This window comes from Capsicum annuum, chromosome 6, assembly GCF_002878395.1.
Source record: "Capsicum annuum cultivar UCD-10X-F1 chromosome 6, UCD10Xv1.1, whole genome shotgun sequence".
Lineage (NCBI taxonomy): Eukaryota > Viridiplantae > Streptophyta > Magnoliopsida > Solanales > Solanaceae > Capsicum > Capsicum annuum.
In genome coordinates, this window is record NC_061116.1 from 155,836,794 (window position 1) to 155,858,844 (window position 22,051).

The following is a 22,051-nucleotide window of genomic DNA, read 5'->3' on the forward strand; positions in this document are numbered from 1 at the left end:
AGGCCATGGTTACAATACCAATTTGATAATTGGTTAGTATTCTATTCTTTGAAAGAATGTGGTTTAGTTCTTCTATGCTTACATTTGTATGGTATGGATACTAGAGATGGCAAGCATAACTTTAGACATATTTATGTTTATTAGTGGCACAATTCTAACTAAAACCTTGGCTTTACTACTAGTTTCTGAAAAAAAAAAATTCATCCTCACTTTATAAATTTTAAGCAAATTCTTTAAATTGAATTCATGCTACCTTTATTATTGACTTATGATCTTTTAAACTAAATATACTAATTAAAAACTTAGTTCGAGGCTGATTCCAATCAATTTTCGATCCACTCTCCTACTCACTATTGACTTACTTCGGCCAAGGGAGATCCTGACCCTTTTTATATTTTTATACAATTTTAGTATAGGATTTAATATCGGGCAATGGATTTATAAATTTATACTTATTTTGGATCGATTTAAGTTTAAGGATCCCCCTTATACTTTTATTTCTCCCTGGCACTAGATGAAGTAGATTGGTTATGATGGCTATTAGAAGTCCTGATTCGGGACTAGGCAGTATATACTGATATATCAAGTCCCATATGGATTCCTCTATGAGGACCTCATATCGGAAGGGGTGATATTCATAGATCCTGCCTTGCGAGCCGACGAGCCAAAAAAAGTGTATATACTTGATACGGTTTGGTACTCAATTGGTGTGATAGTACTGGTTTGCATTGGTAGCCTCCTTTGTTTATGTTTTAATAATGACAAACTAACAAGTGTATCCTTACAGTTGCTAATAGTGGAAAAATAAAGGAAGCTGGCTCCAAAAATAGAAGATATGGAAGGAAAATCTCAGCTCCAAATGTCACGAAAAATCATTTCAAAATATTTGAATATATGGAAGATCACGACATGGCAAATAGAACGGAAACACAATTCAAGAATATGGCAAGAAAATCAATCAAATATCATTAATATAGAAGAAGGACCACAATCCCAAAATCAAGGAAGACCACATCAATCAGGAAGAAAAGATCACGAGCACATTTGGAAAGAAATCAATCTCTACAAAACCAAAAATAAAAATAGATCACGGACATATCTAATATAGACGTGATCCAAATCCATATATGAAATATCATACGACTTTATTCCTCAATCAAGGAATCAATTTACATCCTTGATTGATAAGAAGTCTCTTGGGTTTCCTTATGAAGAGTAGCAGTCGAAGACTATAAAAGCTGAAGACCAAAGACAGACACTTTTCATGCAACTTCAAGGAGAAAATTCAAAGTGTCTCATTCTTAGTCTTACAAAGCACTGTAACTTTAGTTTACAATTGTTATATAAAGAGTAGGATTGAGTCAACTTTGTAACATTAACTAAAGTTGTGTCACAAGATCTGAGGAGCAAAATAAGTTTTCAAAACTTGTTTCTTATCATTGTACTCGAACCAAACTTTCAAAGATCTAAGAAAACTTTGAAACCCAAGGGGACTGAACGTAGGCACTAAATTGGTGTGCCGAACCAAGATAAATCTGTAATACCCCGGGAGATTTTTCGTTGAAATTTTGTGCGCAAACGTGTTGGGTTCTATCTTCTAAAATGAATTATAAATTTTTCATGCGGAATGTCTTAAATTATGACCCACCATTGTGTAGAGTATCAAATAATATTTCCAACGATATGTGTATCATCCAAAACGGACACCGGAGCGACGAGTTATGAACATTCCGATCAAACCGTAAATAGTAGTGAACAGTAAAACGTGCAGGAAAAAGTACTGAGGCCTGGCTATTTTTGCTCCAACTTTAAACTATCATAACTCCTTGTACATAATGATCTGGGTGATCTACTAAATATCAACAAAAAGCTATGCGAGTCCTCTTTCCAATGAAATTAGTTCATCCAATTTGTCTATTGGAGCAAAAAGTTATGGTCGATCTACTTCAGCATATCAAAAGTAAATTTTTGGGTCAACTTCAAACGATCATAACTCCTCGTACACAATGATATGGGTGAGATACTATATATCAACAGAAATATATGAGAGTCCTCTTTCTAATGAAATTGGTTTCATCCAATTTGGATACCGGAGTAAAACGTTATGGTTGATCTACTTCAGATTATCAAAATAGTCCACCAAAGGACAGATTCGAGAATTATTTGATTTTTAGGGGCGTTTTGGTCATTTCTCCTCACCCAAAATCCATCCAAACCCTATATTAAAGCCTATTAGAAGTATTATATGTTATATTTCATCAAATTTCCTCAAAAAGAAAACACTAAGCTCCTACATCCAACTTCAAGAACCTCCAAAATTCACCATTAATTCTACAAATTTATTCAAGATTCCAAGTTCCTAGTTCAAGAAATCCAAGAAACATCATTCAAAGGCACGATTAACATCTCAAAAATGAGTATCGATCTAAAGTTCATCATTCAAGGTATGTGGGCTTTTTCAACAAGAACTCTCTTTCGTTCTTGTGCCCAAAAGTAATTTTCTTTACAAAGCTATAATTTTTGTTTGATTTTTATGAATTTTAAGCATGAATCCATATCTTATGATGATTATTATGAAATCTTGATGTTTATGATTTTAAAAGATGAATTTACATGTGTGGAGATATAAAGCATGTATCTTGAACGATATTTATCATGATTTTGATATTTGGGTCATGAATCCCCATTGGAAATTGTGTTTTTTTGAGACAGTGTGTGTTATAAGCACGTTGATGTTGAATATTTGAGATATTTTGAATGATTTGACCTTTTGATCTTAATGGAGTTGTTTTGAACTCGAGTATGAAAGAAATCCACAACGTGGTTGATTTTGATAGATGGGAAGCATGATGTCTCCCGATGTATATTTATATATTACTGAAATTGTTTTGTTGTGGATTGTCTTTGAAATGATCTAAACTAAGTCTGGGAGAAATCTTTAGCACCGAGTGGGAGGTATAAAGCGACCTTACTTCCCTAGAACTATGAGCCCCCGTAGGAGTGAGCCTGAGGCTGATTTATATAGTGATCACTAGTTTGTGTGGATTTGATATTGATAGTCCTACTCCGATGGCAAGGATAGGATGGCTCTCCTCAACGTGGGTTGTACGTTGGACTCCATGTAGCTCACATGGTTTATGTCGGTTATAGGATCTCCCAGTGTGTGTGTGTTTCCTTGTGTCTATGATGAATGGTGAAGTGATTTGAAAGTAGAATTGTGAAAGTTATTCTTTCAAAAGATTTAAATGATATTTACTATGAGAATTGATATTCTTGATGAACTGAAAGTGATTGACAAATTATATGATGACTCACATGTGTTGTTGTACTTATTTCATCCTCTCATGATTATGATGATTTTCTTCAGGCTATGTGAGTCTTTCATACATCCTACATATTTCTTATAAATATTTATGATGATGATGTTTATACAACTGTATAAACCCCCATATACTCGGTTTCTTTCCATGGTACTGACCCACATATTTGGATGTGGGCTATATTTTCTCGGAATGTTGGTTCAGGTGCTCAGTTCCAGGTTCGATAGTGATTCTTTGGGCACGCTGTTCTACATCCTCTGTTGTGGTGAGTCGTCATGTTCCGAAGACGTAATGTCTGATGTTGGTTTCACAGAATTATTTACATTTGATGACTGAGTATGAGTCAGTTGGGGCATATCTCAATGGCTCGCTGATTTTATTGATTTTCTTAGAGGCTTGTCAGACTAGTATAGATGTTGGGAGTTGACTAATAAGTCGTATTTTGTTATCTTTCTAAAATTCTTTTATTCTTGGATGATGATTACTCAGTTGATATTTGAGGATTATTTATAGAAACCCCTTTGATTTATGTTGAACTAAATGAAAATAGATCAAAGGGTTAGCTTGGGGATACTCATAGCCTTAAGCACCGTATGACGTCCGGGACCCATTTTTTAGGGCATTACAAACTTGGTATCAGAGCCTAAGTTTTTAAGGTATCCTAGGGAGTCTGACAAGCTGTGTTAAGTAGAGTCTTAATCATCGGTGTGTAGCGCGCCATATCTATGAGCAAGAGGCTACAAGACATTTTAAGAAAAAGTGTGATTGTTTCTTTCAAAAGTCTATCGTGCTTAAAGTATCTCTCTCTACTATTGATTCGTGCTCTCCTCTTTTAGAAATATGCCACCACGTCGAGAGAGAAGAAATAATGATGGTCAGCAACCTTAACTAGCTGACCCATTGAATAAAAATGTGTCTCATGCTGAATTTCAAGCGCTGGCCTAAGCTGTTACTGCAAATGTTCAGGCCAACCCAGCCTCGGCTCCACAGTAGCAGGGAGGTGATTCAGTTGCTACCAGTATCTATGACTACATGCGGATGAATCCACCAGAATTCTATGGGTCCAAGTCTGATGAGGATCCACGGTTGTTTTTAGAGGAGTTGCGGAAGATTACTCAGGTGATGCATGTATCTGAGGAACATAGTGTGGAGTTGGCTGCGTATAGGTTAAAAGAACTTACTTACGACTGGGTTGTTTCTTAGAGAAAAGATAGAGGTGAGGGAGCTGTCCCTACAACTTAGCAAGAGTTCCAGGATGCATTCTTGGATAAGTTTTTCCCTTTGGAGATGAGAGAGGTGAAGGTGGAAGAGTTTATGAACCTGGGATAGGGCTCTATGACTGTTAGGGAGTACTGTCTAAATTTCAATTAGTTGGCCAAGTATGCTCCTGACTTAGTGACTGATAATCGGGCTAGTATGAGTAAGTTTGTGACTGGAGTGTCTAGTTATGTGGTTAAAGAGTGTAGGTTTGCTATGTTGAATAGTGAGATGAATCTTTCTAGGCTGATGACTCATGCCCAATAGATTGAGGCAGATAAGATTAAGGAGAGAGATAGAATGACAGAGAATAAGAGAGATAGGTCCGAGCAGCACGAACAGGGTCAAACTAAATCGCAGGGAGGGAGTCGTCCTTAGTATCAAGATCGTTCGTTTATACCAGCACCGTCATCTGCTAGTGCTCCCGTTCCTAGAGGTAGGCAGGAGCAAGGTAGCAGGTCATATGCATCTAGGTCCCAGTATAGTATTGGTAGTAAGCCAAATCATCCCCTATGTCCTAAGTGTGGTAGGGCTCATTCAGGTGAGTGTTGGGGTGAGAAGAGAGGTTATTTTTGGTGTGGTGACATGGGTCATAGAGTTAGAGATTGTCCACAGGATGGACAAGGACATCGTGACTATCGCCCTCAGACCTAGACTCAGACTGTTAGTGCTCCAGTTCCAGCGACTCGCCCAGCCCCAACTCAGGGCGCCTCTTCTAGCAATGCTGGCGGGTAGCGCCAGAATAGATTCTATGCTTTACCATCCCACTAGGAATAGGAGGACTCTCCCGATGTTGTTACTGGTATGCTTCGTATATTTTAGTTTGATGTGTATGCTTTGTTGGATCCTGGATCTAGTTTCTCATATGTTACACCTTTGATTGCTGGGAATTTTGAAATAAGTCCTGAGATTATTCCTGAGCCTATCCTAGTTTCTACCCCAATGGGTGATTCGATTGTTGCCCAGAAAGTGTATAAAAAGTGTCCTATTACCATTCTTCATAGAGTCTTGTTGGCTGATCTGATTGAGTTAGACATGGTAGATTTTGATGTGATTCTGGGTATGGACTGGCTGTATTCTTCTTATGCCTCTATTGATTGTCGGACCCGAGTGGTCAAGTTTCAATTTTCGAGTGCATCCGTGTTTGAGTGGTCTGGGAATTCTGTGTCACCCAAGAGTCATTTTATCTCTTACCTCAAATCTAGAAAGCTTATTTCCAAGGGCTGTATTTACCATTTAGTTAGAGTCAAAGACACTAAGTTTGAGACTCCAACTCTCCAGTCTGTTAACGTCGTCAATGAGTTTTCTGATGTCTTTTCGTATGATCTCCCAGGGATACCTCCTGATAGAGAGATAGAGTTTTGGATTGATCTTCTTCTCGATACTCAACCCATTTCTATTCCTCCTTATCATATGGCCCCAGCAAAACTTAAGGAGTTGAAAGAGCAACTCAAAGATCTACTAGATAAGGGTTTTATAAGACCCAGTATTTCTCCTTGGGGTGCTCCTGTGTTGTTTGTGAGAAAGAAAGATGGCTCTTTGCGTATGTGCATTGATTACCGCCAACTGAATAAAGTCACCGTAAAAAATAAGTACCCCCTTCCGAGAATAGATGATTTGTTTGACCAATTGTAAGGTACAAGTTATTTCTCAAAGATAGACCTTCGTTCTGGCTATCATCAACTCAAAGTTACGGAGTATGACATCTCAAAAACCACTTTCCGAACTTGTTATGGCCATTTTAAGTTTCTTGTTATGTCTTTTGGGTTAACTAATGCCCCAGCAGCTTTCATGGACCTCATGAATCGAGTGTTTAGACCATATCTGGATATGTTTGTCATAGTGTTCATCGATGATATAATGGTGCACTCCCATAGTGAGGATGAACATTCTGATCATCTTCGAACTGTCTTGCAAACCCTTAGAGGTCACAAGTTATTTTCCAAGTTCAGTAAGTGTGAGTTTTGGCTAAGGTCAGTTGCTTTTCTGGGTTAAATCATTTCTTCCGAGGGTATTAGAATTGATCCCCAAAAGAACGAAGCTGTTAGAAATTGGCCTAGACTTATTTCTCCGACTGATATCCGAAGTTTCTTGGGTTTAGCTGGCTATTACCACCGTTTTGTTGAGGGTTTCTCCTCTATAGCGTATCCTATGACTCGGTTGACCCAAAAGAAATTTAAGTTCTTGTGGTCCGAATCTTGTGAGAAGAGTTTTCAGGAGTTGAAAACTCGACTCACTTTAGCCCCTGTTTTGACTTTTCCTGATGGTGTTGATGGTTTTATGGTGTACTGTAATGCTTCGAGAGTTGGGTTGGGTTGCGTATTGATGTAGAAGGGTAAGGTGATAGCTTATGCTTTTAGACAGTTGAAACCCCATGAGAAAAATTACCCCACCCATGACCTTAAGTTGGCTGCTGTTGTGTTTGCTTTGAAAATCTAGAGACACTATTTGTATGGTGTCCATGTTGATGTTTTCACTGATCATAAGAGTCTTCAGTATGTGTTTACCCAGAGAAAATTGGATCTTAGGCCGAGACGATGGTTAGAATTGTTAAAAGACTATGATATGAGTGTGCTGTACCATCCGGGCAAGGACAATATTGTGGCGGATGCCCTCAGTAGAGTGTCCATGGGTAGTGTTTCGCATGTGGTAGAAGGTAAGAAAAATTCAGCTCATGATGTACACCATCTGGCTAGATTGGGGGTTAGGTTGTTTGACTCTGCTGAAGGTAGTATAGTGGTTCAGAGTAGTTTTGAATCCTTCTTGGTTTCGAAAGTGAAGGAAAATTAATACTTAGATGCTAGTTTGGTCAGACTGAAGGAGTCAGTCAGGGACCAAAAAGTAGAGGTTTTCTCCCAAGGGGGAGATGGTGTGTTGAGATTGCAGGGTAGATTGTGTGTCTCGAATGTTGATTATCTGAGATAGAGGATTATGGCTAAAGCGCACGGGGCGCGATATTCTATTCATCCTGGTGCCACCAAGGTATATCGAGACTTGTGGGAAATCTATTGGGGGAGTGGCATGAAGAAAGATATAGCAGCGTTTGTAGCTAAGTATGCAACATGCCAACAGGTTAAGGTTGAACACCAAAGACCTGGTGGTATGATGCAAGAGTTTAGTATTCCCACCTGGAAGTGGAAAGAGATAAATATGGACTTCGCGATTGGTTTACCTCCTTCCCGATGCCATCATGATTCCATTTGGGTTGTGGTTGATAGGTTGGCTAAGTCTGCTCATTTCTTGCCTGTTCATACTTCATATACTGCTGAGGATTACGCTAGATTGTATATTCGAGAGCTAGTTAAACTGCATGGAGTTCCCTTGTCTATCATTTCGGATAGGGCTACTCAGTTCACTTCGCAATTTTGGAAAACTTTTCAGAAGGGTCTTGGTATTCAAGTGCTTTTGAGTTCTGCTTTTCATCCGCAGACCGATGGTCAGGTTGAGTGGACCATCCAGACCTTAGAGGATATGGTGAGAGCTTGTGCACTTGACTTTAAGGAAAGTTGGGATGATCACTTACCGTTGATAGAGTTTGCTTATAATAATAGTTTCCACTCTAGTATTAGCATGGCTCCGTTTGAAGCCTTATATGGAAGGAAGTGTAGATCACCCATAGGTTGGTTCGAGGTGGGTGAAGCAGCTGTGAGTGGTCCTGATTTGATATTTGAGGCTATGGAAAAAGTTAAGTTGATTAGGGAAAGGTTAAAAACTGGGCAGAGTCGTCAAAAGTCATATGCAGATGTTAGAAGGAGAGACCTTGAGTTTGAAGTTGGTGACCTAGTGTATCTGAAAATTTCACCCATGAGCGGGGTGAAGAGATTCGGAAAGAAGGGGAAGCTTAGTCCCCGTTATGTTGGTCCTTACAAAATTCTTAGCCGTGTTGGTAAGGTAGCTTATGAGGTCGAGTTGCCTTTCGAGTTGTCCTCTATTCATCCAATATTCTATGTCTCCATGCTTAGAAATCATATTAACGATGCTATGGTAGTGGATTTCTCTGTGAGTGCTAACATTCAAGAAAATCTTTCTTTCGATGAGATTCCTGTTGAGATTCTTGATTTTAGTGTCCGAAGACTAAGGAACAAAGAAGTTCCCTTGGTCAAGGTGTTGTGGCGAAACCAATCTGTTGAGGGTGAAAATTGGAAAGCTGAGGTGGATATGTGATCCAAGTACCCGCACCTATTTTCCGCGAACTCCGATCAAGCCAAAGGTACCGTTCTTTCCTAAATCATGCACTTTTGATAAAAGTTGCAGCAGTTCAGCTGTCATTTATTATGTGTTCAGCTGTAGTTTCTTGAATTTATGAATTCTGTGTTGCATTCGGAGTGAGAAACGATGTGATGATGAGTCTAACGAATGGTTTCAGCTGTATGCTCTATTCCCTATCTAATCTTGCCATGTCTATCTTCATTCAAGGACGAATGTTTCCAGGGGGGATGATGTAATACCCCGAGAAATTTTTTGTTGAAATTTTATGCGTAAACGTATTGGGTTCTATCTTCTAGAATGAATTATAAATTTTCCATGCAGAATGTCTTAGATTATGACCCACCATTGTGTAGAGTATCGAATAAGCTTTCCAACCATATGTGGATCATCCTAAACGGACACCCGAGCGACGAGTTATGAACATTCCGATCGAACCGTGAATAGTAGTGAACAGTAAAACATGCAGGAGAAAGTACTGAGGCCTGGCGTATTTTTGCTCCAACTTTAAATGATCATAACTCCTTATACATAATGATATGGGTATCTAGTATATATCAACGGAAAGCTCTACGAGTCCTCTTTCCAATGAAATTGGTTTCATCCAATTTGTCTATCGGAGCAAAAAGTTATGGTCGATCTACTTCAGCCTATCAAAAGTGAATTTTTGGATCAACTTCATACGATCATAACTCCTTGTACATAATGATCTGGGTGAGATATTATATATCAACGGAAAGATATGAGAGTCCTCTTTCTAATGAAATTGGTTTCATCTAGTTTGGATATCGGAGTAAAACGTTATAGTTGATCTACTTCAAACTATCAAAACAGTTCACCCAAGGACAGATTCGAGAATTATTTAATTTTTAGGGGCGTTTTGGTCATTCCCCCTTACCCAGAATCCGTTCAAACCCTATATTAAAGCCTATTAGAAGCATTATATGTTATATTTCATCAAATTCCCTCAAAAATAAAACCCTAAGCTCCTACATCCAACTTCAAGAACCTCCAAAGTTCACCATTAATTCTGCAAATTTATTCAAGATTACAAGTTCCTAGTTCAAGAAATCCAAGAACCATCATTCAAAGGCACGATTAACATCTCAAAAATGAGTATCGATCTAAAGTTCATCATTCAAGGTATGTGGGGTTTTTCAACAAGAACTCTCTTTCGTTCTTATGCCCAAAAGTAATTTTCTTTACAAAGCCATGATTTTTATTTGATTTTTACGAATTTGAAGCATGAACCCATATCTTATGATGATTATTATGAAATCTTGATATTTATGATTTTAAAAGATGAATTTACATGAGTGGAGATATAAAGCATGTATCTTGAACGATATTTATCATGATTTTGATATTTGGGTCGTGAATCCCCATTGGAAATTGTGTGTTTTTGAGACAGTGTGTTTTATAAGCACGTTGATGTTGAATATTTGAGATATTTTGAATGATTTGACCTTTTGGTCTTAATGGAGTTTTTTTAAACTCGAGTATGAAAGAAATCCACAACGTGGTTGATTTTGATAGATGGGAAGCATGATGTCTCCCGATGCATATTTATATATTACTGAAATTGTTTTGTTGTGGATTGTCTTTGAAATGATCTAAACTAAGTCTGGGAGAAATCTTTAGCACTGAGTGGGAGGTATAAAGCGACTTTACTTCCCTAGAACTATGAGCCCCCGTAGGAGTGAGCCTGAGGTTGATTTATATAGTGATCACTAGTTTGTGTGGATTTGATATTGATAGTCCTACTCCGATGGCAAGGATAAGATGGCTCTCCCCAACGTGGGTTGTACGTTGGACTCCATGTAGCTCACATGGTTTATGTCGGTTATAGGATCTCCCAGTGTGTGTGTGTTTCCTTGTGTCTATGATGAATGGTGAAGTGATTTGAAAGTAGAATTGTGAAAGTTATTCTTTCAAAAGATTTAAATGATATTTACTATGAGAATTGATATTCTTGATGAACTGAAAGTGATTGACAAATTATATGATGACTCACATGTGTTGTTGTACTTATTTCATCCTCTCATGATTATGATGATTTTCTTCAGGCTATGTGAGTCTTTCATACATCCTACATATTTCTTATAAATATTTATGATGATGATGTTTATACAACTGTATAAACCCCCATATACTCGGTTTCTTTCCATGGTACTGACCCACATATTTGGATGTGGGCTATATTTTCTCGGAATGTTGGTTCAGGTGCTCAGTTCCAGGTTCGATAGTGATTCTTTGGGCACGCTGTTCTACATCCTCTGTTGTGGTGAGTCATCATGTTCCGAGGACGTGATGTCTGATGTTGGTTTCACGGAATTATTTACATTTGATAACTGAGTATGAGTCAGTTGGGGCATATCTCAATGGCTCACTGATTTTATTGATTTTCTTAGAGGCTTGTCAGACTAGTATAGATGTTGGGAGTTGACTAATAAGTCGTATTTTGTTATCTTTCTAAAATTCTTTTATTCTTGGATGATGATTACTCAGTTGATATTTGAAGGTTATTTATGGAAACCCCGTTGATTTGTGTTGAACTGAATAAAAATGGGTCAAAGGGTTAGCTTGGGGCTACTCGTAGCCTCAAGTACCGTGTGACGCTCCGGGACCCATTTTCTGGGGCGTTACAAATCTTTGTGTTATTACTTAATGTTTTGTTATTTACTTACTTGACTGTTCTAAATTTAATCTATTTGTGAAGTGTTCTGATCTGCAGGCGGTCGACTATGAGGAGTCAGTAGTCGACTCATAGAAGAAAATTTCAATTCATCCCTCTTGAATTTGAATTGGTGTCAGAGCAGGTCTCACAGATAGCATTGCTTAACTGCAAGTGAGAAAATATCAAATGGACAATTATTTGATTCCCGATGCTCTTCTTTAGGATGGTCACTCCTCCATAAGACCACTATACTTTAATGGAAAAAATTACTCCTACTTGAAGAATAGGTTTAGAATCTTTGTCCAATATCATTACTTTAAAGACAGGGTTGTCACCCAGAAAGGCCCAAAACCGATTCCATGACTCAAGGAGAAGTCAAAAGACAAAAAGAATCCTACAGTTCTGGCATAGAGGACCTTGAAAGCTTCGAGGTCACCAAAGAATAGCAAGAGGTAATTCAAACTAACACACGTGCTATAAATTTGCTTTTGTGTGCAGTTAGCAAAGAAGAATATGACAAGATTTCAACATGTGAAACCACAAACTAAATGTCGGACAAACTGGAGGTAACTTATAAGGGAACCACCAAAGTCAAGAAGTAAATATTATTGCTCTTGTCAATGAATACGAGTTATTCAAAATGGAGGAAAATAAGGATATTGAAACAGTATTTGCTAGATTCAGTAAAATCATATGCGAACTAACATCATTGGGGATGATTTATCCTCATAGCCCGCAAGTCCAGTAGCTGGTTTGAAGTCTCCCAAAAATATGAGAAAACAAGGCTGCCATTCTGGAAGACGGAGATCTTCATAGCATGACATATGATGAACTGTGAGGTAACCTTATCACATATGATAAAAATTATATCAACAGGTTTCACAAGGATGAAAAGAAGAAACCAGTAGCCTTTAATGCTACTCCAACCAGAGAGGAGGACATTATAGAAAATGCTAATAGAAGAAAAATGGCCCTCATCAACCACCGGGTAAGGCAGATCATGAGACAGACACAATAAAGACCCAAGGAGACAAAAATATTGACTCCACCAAAAACAATGATCTCTATTAATACTGTGGAAGGCCTGCACATTTCAAAAAAATCTATTCAGAATTGAGACGACGGTCTTCTAGAAAAAAATCAAAATTTTGGAGCCTAAAGCGATAAAGATGAAATTAAAGAAGAAATAGAGGCTGCTAATATATGCTTTATAGCAACAAGTAAACCTAGTGAGGAACAGGTCTGTAAGCGCTATATAAAAGGAATATGGGTTATTGACAGTGGATGTTCCAAACATATGTCCAGAAAGATGAAGAACTTTTCCTTCCTAAAGAAAGTAAATAGGGGATAAGTCAGATTTTGTGACAATGCCAGAGGCAATGTCACTGGAGTCAGCTCAGTGAGACTTAGCTCATCATGCAAATTCACAAAAGTATACCTACTAGACGATCTCAAACACAATTTGCTCAGCATCAGTCAACTATGTGACGCCGGATTTGAAGTCCTCTTCAAAGCTGAAAACTGCTCTATCAAACACGAAAAAAGAAATATCTCCCTTATTAGTAAATGCATTGATAATATTTATGTTTTAATTAGTCCTAATATTTCCACCTTAACCTGACTCACTATGCAAGTGAATGATACTTTGTTGTGTCATAAGAAACTCCGGCATGCTAGTATCCACATTATCGAGAAATTGTCTAGACTTGATTTGGTGAAAGGTCTGCCAAAACTCAATTTTAAAAAGGATCACATTTGTGATGCATGCCAACTGGTAAACGTACTAGAACATCTTTCAAAACCAAAGACATTGTATCTACTACCAGGCCTCTCCAAACAATCTACATAGATCTGTTTGGTCCCACCAAGACCGCAAGCATTGGTGGAAAAAGATTTATTTTTGTCATAGTTGATGATTACTCATGATTTACATGGGTTAGTTTCTTGCACATAAATATAAAGCTTTAACAAACTTTGAGATTTTTTGTAGAAAAATACAGAGAAAAGCTGAACACCTCATCATCTACGTTCACATTGATCATGGAGGAGAATTTAAAAATAAGGCATTTGAGGAGTATTGTACTCAGAATGGATACTTTCAGAACTTCTCTTCACCGCGATCTCCTTAAAAAAATTGTATAGTGGAGCGAAAGAACCATTCCTCCAGGAAACAGACAATGCTGTTAGATCATAATCTCCCAGATCACTTTTGGGCAGAAGTAGTTAGTACAACATGTCATATCATCAATAGGTGTCTGATCAGACCTATTTTGATGAAAACACCTTATGAACTCCGGAGAATAAAGAAACCCAACATCGAATACTTCCATCCCTACTACTAAAAATGTTCTATTCACAATAATGGTAAGAATACCCTAGGGAAATTTGATCCATGAAGTGACGAAAGTATTTTCCTTCGGTACTCTCCCACTAGTTGTGCTTATAGGGCTTTTAATAAAAGAACTCTTTGTGGTAAATAATCTATGCATATTGTTTTTCATGAATCTAACCACCTCCTTACGAGTATAAGTATTGATAAATAATAGGTAAGTAATATAAAGATAGAAGAAAATCACAACACAACTCCAGAGTCCTCGCAAGACAAGTCGACTATACCCTTGACAGAGTTGACTCCCACAGCAGAAACAGTGAAGCCAAATATTCCAAAAGAATAGAAGCATGATTCCAACCATCCAAATGAACTCATTATCAGAAGTCCAGAAGATAGTGTGCAATCCAGGTGTCATTAAGGAGACAAGAATCTATTGTCCTTGTGTCCCAAATCAAACGAAAGAAAACTGATGAAGCTCTCAACAATGAATTATGGGTTGAATCTATGGAAGAAGAACTGGAACAATTTGAATGAAATCAAGTTTGGACTCTAGTTGAAAGACCAAGAAACTACTCAGTAATTGGAACTAGATGGGTCTACAGAAATAAGGTAAATAAAAAAGGTAAAGTTATCAGAAATAAAGCCAGGCTCATAGCTCAAGGATACTCTTAGAAGGAAGGTATTGATTATGATGAGACCTTATCCCCCGTCGCAAGGTTAGATTCAATATGAATTTTATTAGCTTTTGCCGCATTCAAATATTTTAAGTTATATGAAATAGACATAAAAAGTGCTTTCTTAAATGGCTTTAATCATGAGGAAGTTTTTGTAAAACAACCCCCTGGATTTGAAGATCCTTCATTTCCAAATCATGTTTTCAAGTTATCGAAAGCACTCTATTGCCTCAAATAAGCTCCAAAAGCATAGTATGAGAGACTCAGAACTTTTCTACTAAATAATATTTTTCAAAGGGGTAAAATTGACACAACTCTGTTCATTCAAAAACTTGATTCAAATCTCCTAATTATGAAAATTTATGTTGATGATATTATGTTTGATAGTTCTAACATCTCTATTTGCAAGAATTTTGCTAAATAGATGAAAGGAGAATTCAAAATGAGTTTTATGCTCTCATTCTTTCTGGGATTACAAATCAAACAAACTCCCAAGGGCACCTTCATAAGTTAATCCAAATACACAAAAGAACTCATTAAAAAGTTTGGTATAGAAAAGGGAAAGACCTATGGAACATCCATGAGCCTATCAATAAGCATTGATTCAGACTTCACTAGAAAAAACATTGATGAAAAAATGTATTGAGGGATGATCGAATCTCTACTTTACTTTACTACAATTCAGCTAGATATTATGTTCAGTGTGTGTAAATGTGCTAGACTCAAGTCGACTCCTAAGGAATCTTATCTCACTACCGTCAAATGAGTTATTTGATAGCTAATAGGAACTCAAGACCTTGGTCTATCGTATCCCTGCTCCTCACACTTTGATTTAATCGGATATTCAGATATTGATTTTGAAGGAGACAAGAGTGAAAAAAAGAGCACATGTCAAATTCATGGCGATGCCCTTATCTTATGGCATAGAAAGAAACAAACTTCTATTGCTCTCTCGACCACAGAAGTTGAATACATAGCTGTTGGAAGCTGTGATACTCAAATCTTATGGATTATGCATTAGCTTCTAGACTTTGACTTATCTTTTGAATCTGTTCCTATTATGTGTGATAACACCAATGCTATTAGCCTATCTAAGTATACTATGCATCACTCTAGGGATAAACATATTGATATCAATCATTATTTCATTCAAGAACATATTGAAAATGGTGACTTTTGCTTAAAATTTGTTGACTCTAAAAATCAACTAGCAGATATCTTTAGAAAATCGCTGCTAGAAGAAAGATTTTTCTCTCTACAAAACAGGCTAGGAATTCTTAGCATTCATATATTTAAAATCTTTTTTCTTCAATTTTATTGGGCATTCCTCTATCTGTATATTGACTGTGTATTATTTTTTTTATTATGTCAAAGGGGAAGAAAAACAAGAACATCAGAATAGCCTACCAGTCAGGGAAATCAGAGCAAGTTTACATGTCAGCTAATACTTACACAAGGGGGAGCAAGCTGAAAGGCAGAGAAGTCAACTGATGTTTACTCTTATTGTCATTATAAAAAAGGGGGAGATTGTTAGCCTTCTAAGTTTATGTTATAATAATGACAAACTAATGAGTCTATCCTTACAATTGCTAATAGTATAAAGATAAAAAAAGTCGGCTCCAAAAATAGAAGTACATCAAGAATGGAAGTACATCCATGGTATATAAGGAAAATCAATCACAACAAGAAAAGAAAGGAGAATCGTAGCTCAAAATGTCACAAAAAAATCATTTCAAAATATTGAAAGATATGGAAGATCATGACATGACAAATGGAATGGAAGAATAATTCAAGAATATGGAAAGGATATCAATCAAATATCACAAAAATAGAAGAAGGATTGCAATTCTAAAATCAAGCCAGACCACATCAATCAGGAAGAAAAAATCACAAGCATATTTGGAAAGAAATCAATATCTACAAAACCAAAAGGAAAAATAGATCGCAGACATATCTAATATGGACGTGATCCAAAGACATAGATGAACATTTTAGATATAGACATATCATATGGATATATTCCTCAATCAAAGAATCAATTTACATCCTTGATTGAGTAAAAATATCTTGGTTTTCCTTATGAAGAGTAGCAGCTGAAGACCAAAGACATACACTTTTCATGCAACTTCAAGGAGAAAATTCAAAGTATCTCATTCTTAGTCTTACAAATCTCTATTAGTTTAAAATTGATATATAAAGAGTAGGATTGATTCAACTTTGTAATCTCAACTGAAGCCGTGTCACAAGATATTAAGAGAAAAATAAGTCTTCAGAACTTATTTCCAATCATTGTACTTAAACCAAACTTTCAACGATCTAAGGAGTCTTTGAAACCTAAGGGAATTGGATGTAGGCGCTACATTAGTGTGCCAAACCAGGATAAATCTTTGTGTTATTACTTTATATTTTGTTATTTACTTACTTGACTGTTCTAAATTTAAACTGTTTGTAAAATATTCTGATCTGTAGGTGAGTCGCTTGTGAGGAGTCAGTAGTCTACTCACAGAAGAAAATTTAAATTCACCCTCTTCTTGAATTTTATGCATTTTATTCATTTATTTATGTGCATTACCTATCACTAGTATAATTATTGGGTGCTTGTATCTATCAGTCTTATAGGGGGTGTATAGTACAAGTTATGGTTGTTGTTTGTTGAGTGTTTTGCTTATGCCTTTCGGGATTATAGGGGACCAGTTTGGTTATCAGTTGTTTAGGTTAGTTGGTTATATTACTATTTAGTTATTATTGTATAGTTTATGGTAGACTGGTTATGAATTGGTACCTGAGGTTATCGGTATGTTTCTGGTCTTTTTTGTTATTATTATGGTAAGACTTATCATTGCTTGATTACTTTTTAATTATTCATATATTGGTTAGGGTCTTCAGTATACTAGAGTGAGCTCCCTTATTATTTATAATTTTGGTGATGTTAGACTAGTTCCCTTAGCATAGTACCTTCGTATTTAGCTATTTGTATAGCATAGTTATATATCCGCTCTTTCCTTACTATTATTTATATATCATTTCCTTCTTTCCTACTACTATTATATATATTTTTCTTCACCACACTCTCATATATTGACTAAATCATTATGGTGTTGTGCCTTTATACTAGATTACTTGTAGCGTATGGTAGTTTACCCTTACTTTTTCTTTAGTATTGCTTTGTATCACCTCGTAGATAGTTGTTTGTAGTGTATATTCCTGATATACATGTTATTTATACTTACATTACCTTTGGATCTCAATTGATAGATGCCTACTGCTTACCTTGTGTTTGGTACTCATTCTACATTTCTACACCCCGCAGATCATAGTACAAATTCTTACCACTGACGCAGTTATTTATAGAGTATATTCCTGATATACATGTTATTTATACTTGCATTATCTTTGGATCTCAATCAACAGATGCCTAATGAGTACATTGTGTTTGGTACTCATACTATATTTCTACACCCTGCAGATCATAGAACGAGTTCTCACCACTGACGTATGCATCATATGGATCTGCCATGGATCAAAGATTTGAGGTGGCTCTTGACATTCAAAGTTTTTCCATCTCTTCTTTAGTTATTGGACTAATCTTTATTTTGTATTTTGAAGACAATTATGTATATGTATTATGCTTACCTTGTACTCTTGTTTTGTTATTAGATCTTATTCTAACTTTATCATATTTTGGAGTCACTTCTCTTTATCAATCTCTTTGTTGGACTAATTTTCCATTGATTTCTTCTTTTCTCTTGATAGTCTGTTATTATCTGTTCTAGTATATGAGTAGTTTACCTACTGGTGGGCTATCATAGGTATCATTATGACCTGAGAAATTAAATTATGATAAATTGATATTAGAACATAGTTTTACTATTGTTGTTGGTACAAACGCTAAGTACCTAGTAGAGTTATGCAAATTGGAGACATTTGTATCCTATCTCTAAGAGGCTATGGGACATTCTTAGGAATCCTAATTCTTGACTCCTTATCATAGCCCATACTTTTATAAACCTTTAAGTACCTCTTTTGACTCCTCTCTTTCTTAAATAGATAGTATGAGGTTGTCTATAAATACAGATGGAACTTTTATGCATGTTACTAGAGTTTTAAATCATCATCAGACTAGGAGTTAGAGATTGATATCAAGTATCTTTAGCGTCAGCGATAGGGTTAAGGCTAACCTAGACTCTGGCAGAGTTTATGATCGCCTCAGCTTGCCAGGATATCGTGCTAAGGTTTTTAATCTTTTTATGGATACTTCTTAGTCAGTGGTGGTTCTTAGTACATCAAGTGGTTCTCAGGACAAAGTTAGGTTTGTTGGTGTTCAATAGGGATCTTTATTAGTTTTAGATTATGAGATACGGTTTCTCGAGTAGGCCAGACATACTTCTAAGCTATTTTTTTTATAGAACATGAGACGGTGCATGAATTTATCAGAGAATTAACTTTACTACTCTATTTGGCACCATATCATTTGATAGTAGTTAGGAGTCCTTTCCTTCAGGTTGTGGAGCATGTAAGGACTATATAGAAGGCATGTCTGGAGACACATAAAGGTAGTGATAATAGTCCATATCAGCCGTACAATGTCATAGTATTCCATCGAAAGGTAGGGATCCTCCCAACTGAGGTTAGCATTACTTAATGCCTATAGGTTCGTATAGATTACACCTTGGAGTATAAGTAGATCTCTGATAAGTCATGGTATTCACAGTAGGTAGATTTTTGGTTAGATATTTTGAGGTTTTAGGTCCAGGTCTTCAGGCCGTGGTGTCCATTTGGAGTCAGCATGTTTAGTGAATTAAAAAGACCTAGGGGCATATTCTGATTGTAGTAATATTAGTCATTAGTCTAGGGAGTTCCCTAGACATGAGTTGGTTAGCCAATTGGGGACAACTCATATTTCTCACCTGGTTTGAGCTTTTGTGGTTTGTTATGTCTATAGGGAGTCCAGTCATTATTCAAGAGAGTGTCCTCGATATCGGATTATTGGGTAGTTAGTCCTGATGGATCAGTCTCTTAGAGATGTAACATCTTCGATTAGAGGAAGTGTTCTTGGTACTTTATCTAGTCATTCAGATACTCAGTCCAGGGACTATGGCATTGGATTCCATCGTTATAGGTGCTTTTTTGATTTACTATCATTTGGTTTTTATCTGGATTAAGTTGGGGTTTTCATTGCCATTAGAGTTTATATGCCTTGATTTTACTGTATTAAGAGTTTTGAGCATTTAAGCATGTATGACTACTCATCATACTATTTTCTTTTAGTAGTGGATTAAGTGGGTCGATATTGTGAATTTCTTGGGGGTAGCACTTTGGTATATCCCATTTTCGTTGGTATCTTAGCCTTGTTGTGATCTTAAAGTTGTACTAGTTTTTTTTTATTTTTGTTCCATATATATTTTATTTGGTGTTACTATTGTTACTATTATTATTTTGGTTCATATTGATTCTCACTTAATAGACGTTAAACTAGTATTATCTAGTTAGTATCTCATTTTCTTATAATTTTTTTCTGCTGGATTAGATGGCTACCTTTAATGGTTGGTTTTTTATTTCCATTAGTGAGGCTAGATCAGTTGTTGAGAGGGTTGTGATAAGGAAGATTTGTCTTTCCATGGTTTTGTGGTGGTTCTAACACTACAGAGCCTTTTATATAGCCTATTTTGAAAATTGATAATTTCGAGGTTTATTTTCCATTTTGTCTGGTTCCTCTTCTAGTAGTAGTCTTAATCTTGGTGTTGGTGTTGAGTTGGGTGCACTTCTCTTTCAATGATATGGTTCATAGTTCAGTTGAGTTAAGGTTGGTTTAAACAGGTGAATTAAGAAATGGTATTTGTTCGGCCTAATGTAACTTTGTAGAATGTTTTTGCTTGGTGATATGTGATTGTGTATCAGTTGTTGGTAACAAATGTAGACATATTTTTAAAGTAAGTATTTGTTGCCATAGATCAAGTATTGGTTTGGATAGATGCAAGCTAAAATCGTATTTTTCTGAGTTGCTCAAGATTTGACTGTTAGTAGTACTCTTTACAACCCTGTGAGTTCTTGGTTATGTATTGATGTGTTATGCCCTCTTTGGATGTGAATTTTATTAATCCTATCCTTCTATGTTTTAACAATTTTGGTCATGTTCTTTGATAATATTTTGGTTTCAGCCCTTACAGGGACCATTGGATATATGCTAAGTCTCTGAAGGTGAAATTGGTTCAGGTATGTGCTTGATTTCTTATAGTGAGACTAACTTGGGTATTTGACTATGATTTTAACTCTTTTAAATGACGGCTTGAGAGTTGGGATAGACTTTGGACTGTGGAGCTTACTCGTCAGCAGGATTGGTTTAGATAGTAGAGATCGAGTAATTCAACTTCAGTGTTGAGATGATGTCTATGGATTGCATAACTTAGTTATAACCTCTATTTTAGGATTTGCTTCAGTTGAGCATTCTATGAAAGGCTGACCAAGCCTACTTTCTACCTATTGGTTTAATTTTCTTCAGCTCAGGGAGATTATGTTTGATAAATAGTCAGAGGATGGTCTGTTGACAATGTTATTGGTTTCTACTGGTTTTGGACCTCAATTTTTAGTTGTCATCGAATAGTTTAAATTTCTGCTCACTGGAGGAAGTATACCTAACTTAGGCTTAGCGTGGTTTCACCCGCAGTCAGTTGGATATTCTAGAGTGGATCGTTCAGTTTCAAGAGATTGTGCTTCGAACTTATTTCTATTGGTTTTGATCCACTATTTTGCTAAAAATGATTCATTTTGTTTTCATATATTTGACAAACTTTACCTACTAAATTTAATAAATAGGAAGAAACTAAAACAAGAAAAAAAATCTTAAAATCTATTTAATATATAAAATGTAAAATAATTATATTTTCATCTACTTATCCTTTACTAATATACCATTATTTAAAAAATTAATTTATAGATATTGTTTCTTTACTTTTGTTAAATTGTTTTATTCATGATATCATTAAATTATTATTTAAATAAATATAATTTTTAAATTATTTTTTAATAGTTTCTATGAAAATTATTATCAATACATTGAATGTATAATCTAAATTGCAATATTTTTTTTTAGTAAATAGAGTTACTAAAAGAAAATAAAAAATAAAATAATATCATTTATTATGAATTGAAAGAGTTAACAAAGTTTTGGATAAGAGATCCTTTGGAGGGGTTGGGGGAGCGAAGCTAAAAGATTTGCTGAAAGTTGAAAATGGTGACATAATAAAAACTTTAAAAATTTGTACAAGTATCTCAGAGTTTTGGGATGTAGGTGATAAAAGAGTTTTAAAATGAGGTGTAGGTGACATCTGTCTTAATAATAGAGTGGAGGTGACAATTACTTTATTATGGATTAAGAAAGTTGGGTAAGTTTGAGAATAGCCCAGAAGTTATTAAATTTATACTTTGATCCAAATGTTTACCTTATATAACAAGAAACAAAGGACAAAAAGGCGTCTTTCTCTCTGTTCTCAACCATTGTTGTTTCTCTCTCTTAGAGATTTTTGTTGTTCATTGTTGCTGATGCTTTATTCATCATCTTCTGCTTCATTAGCATCGTCTTCTACTT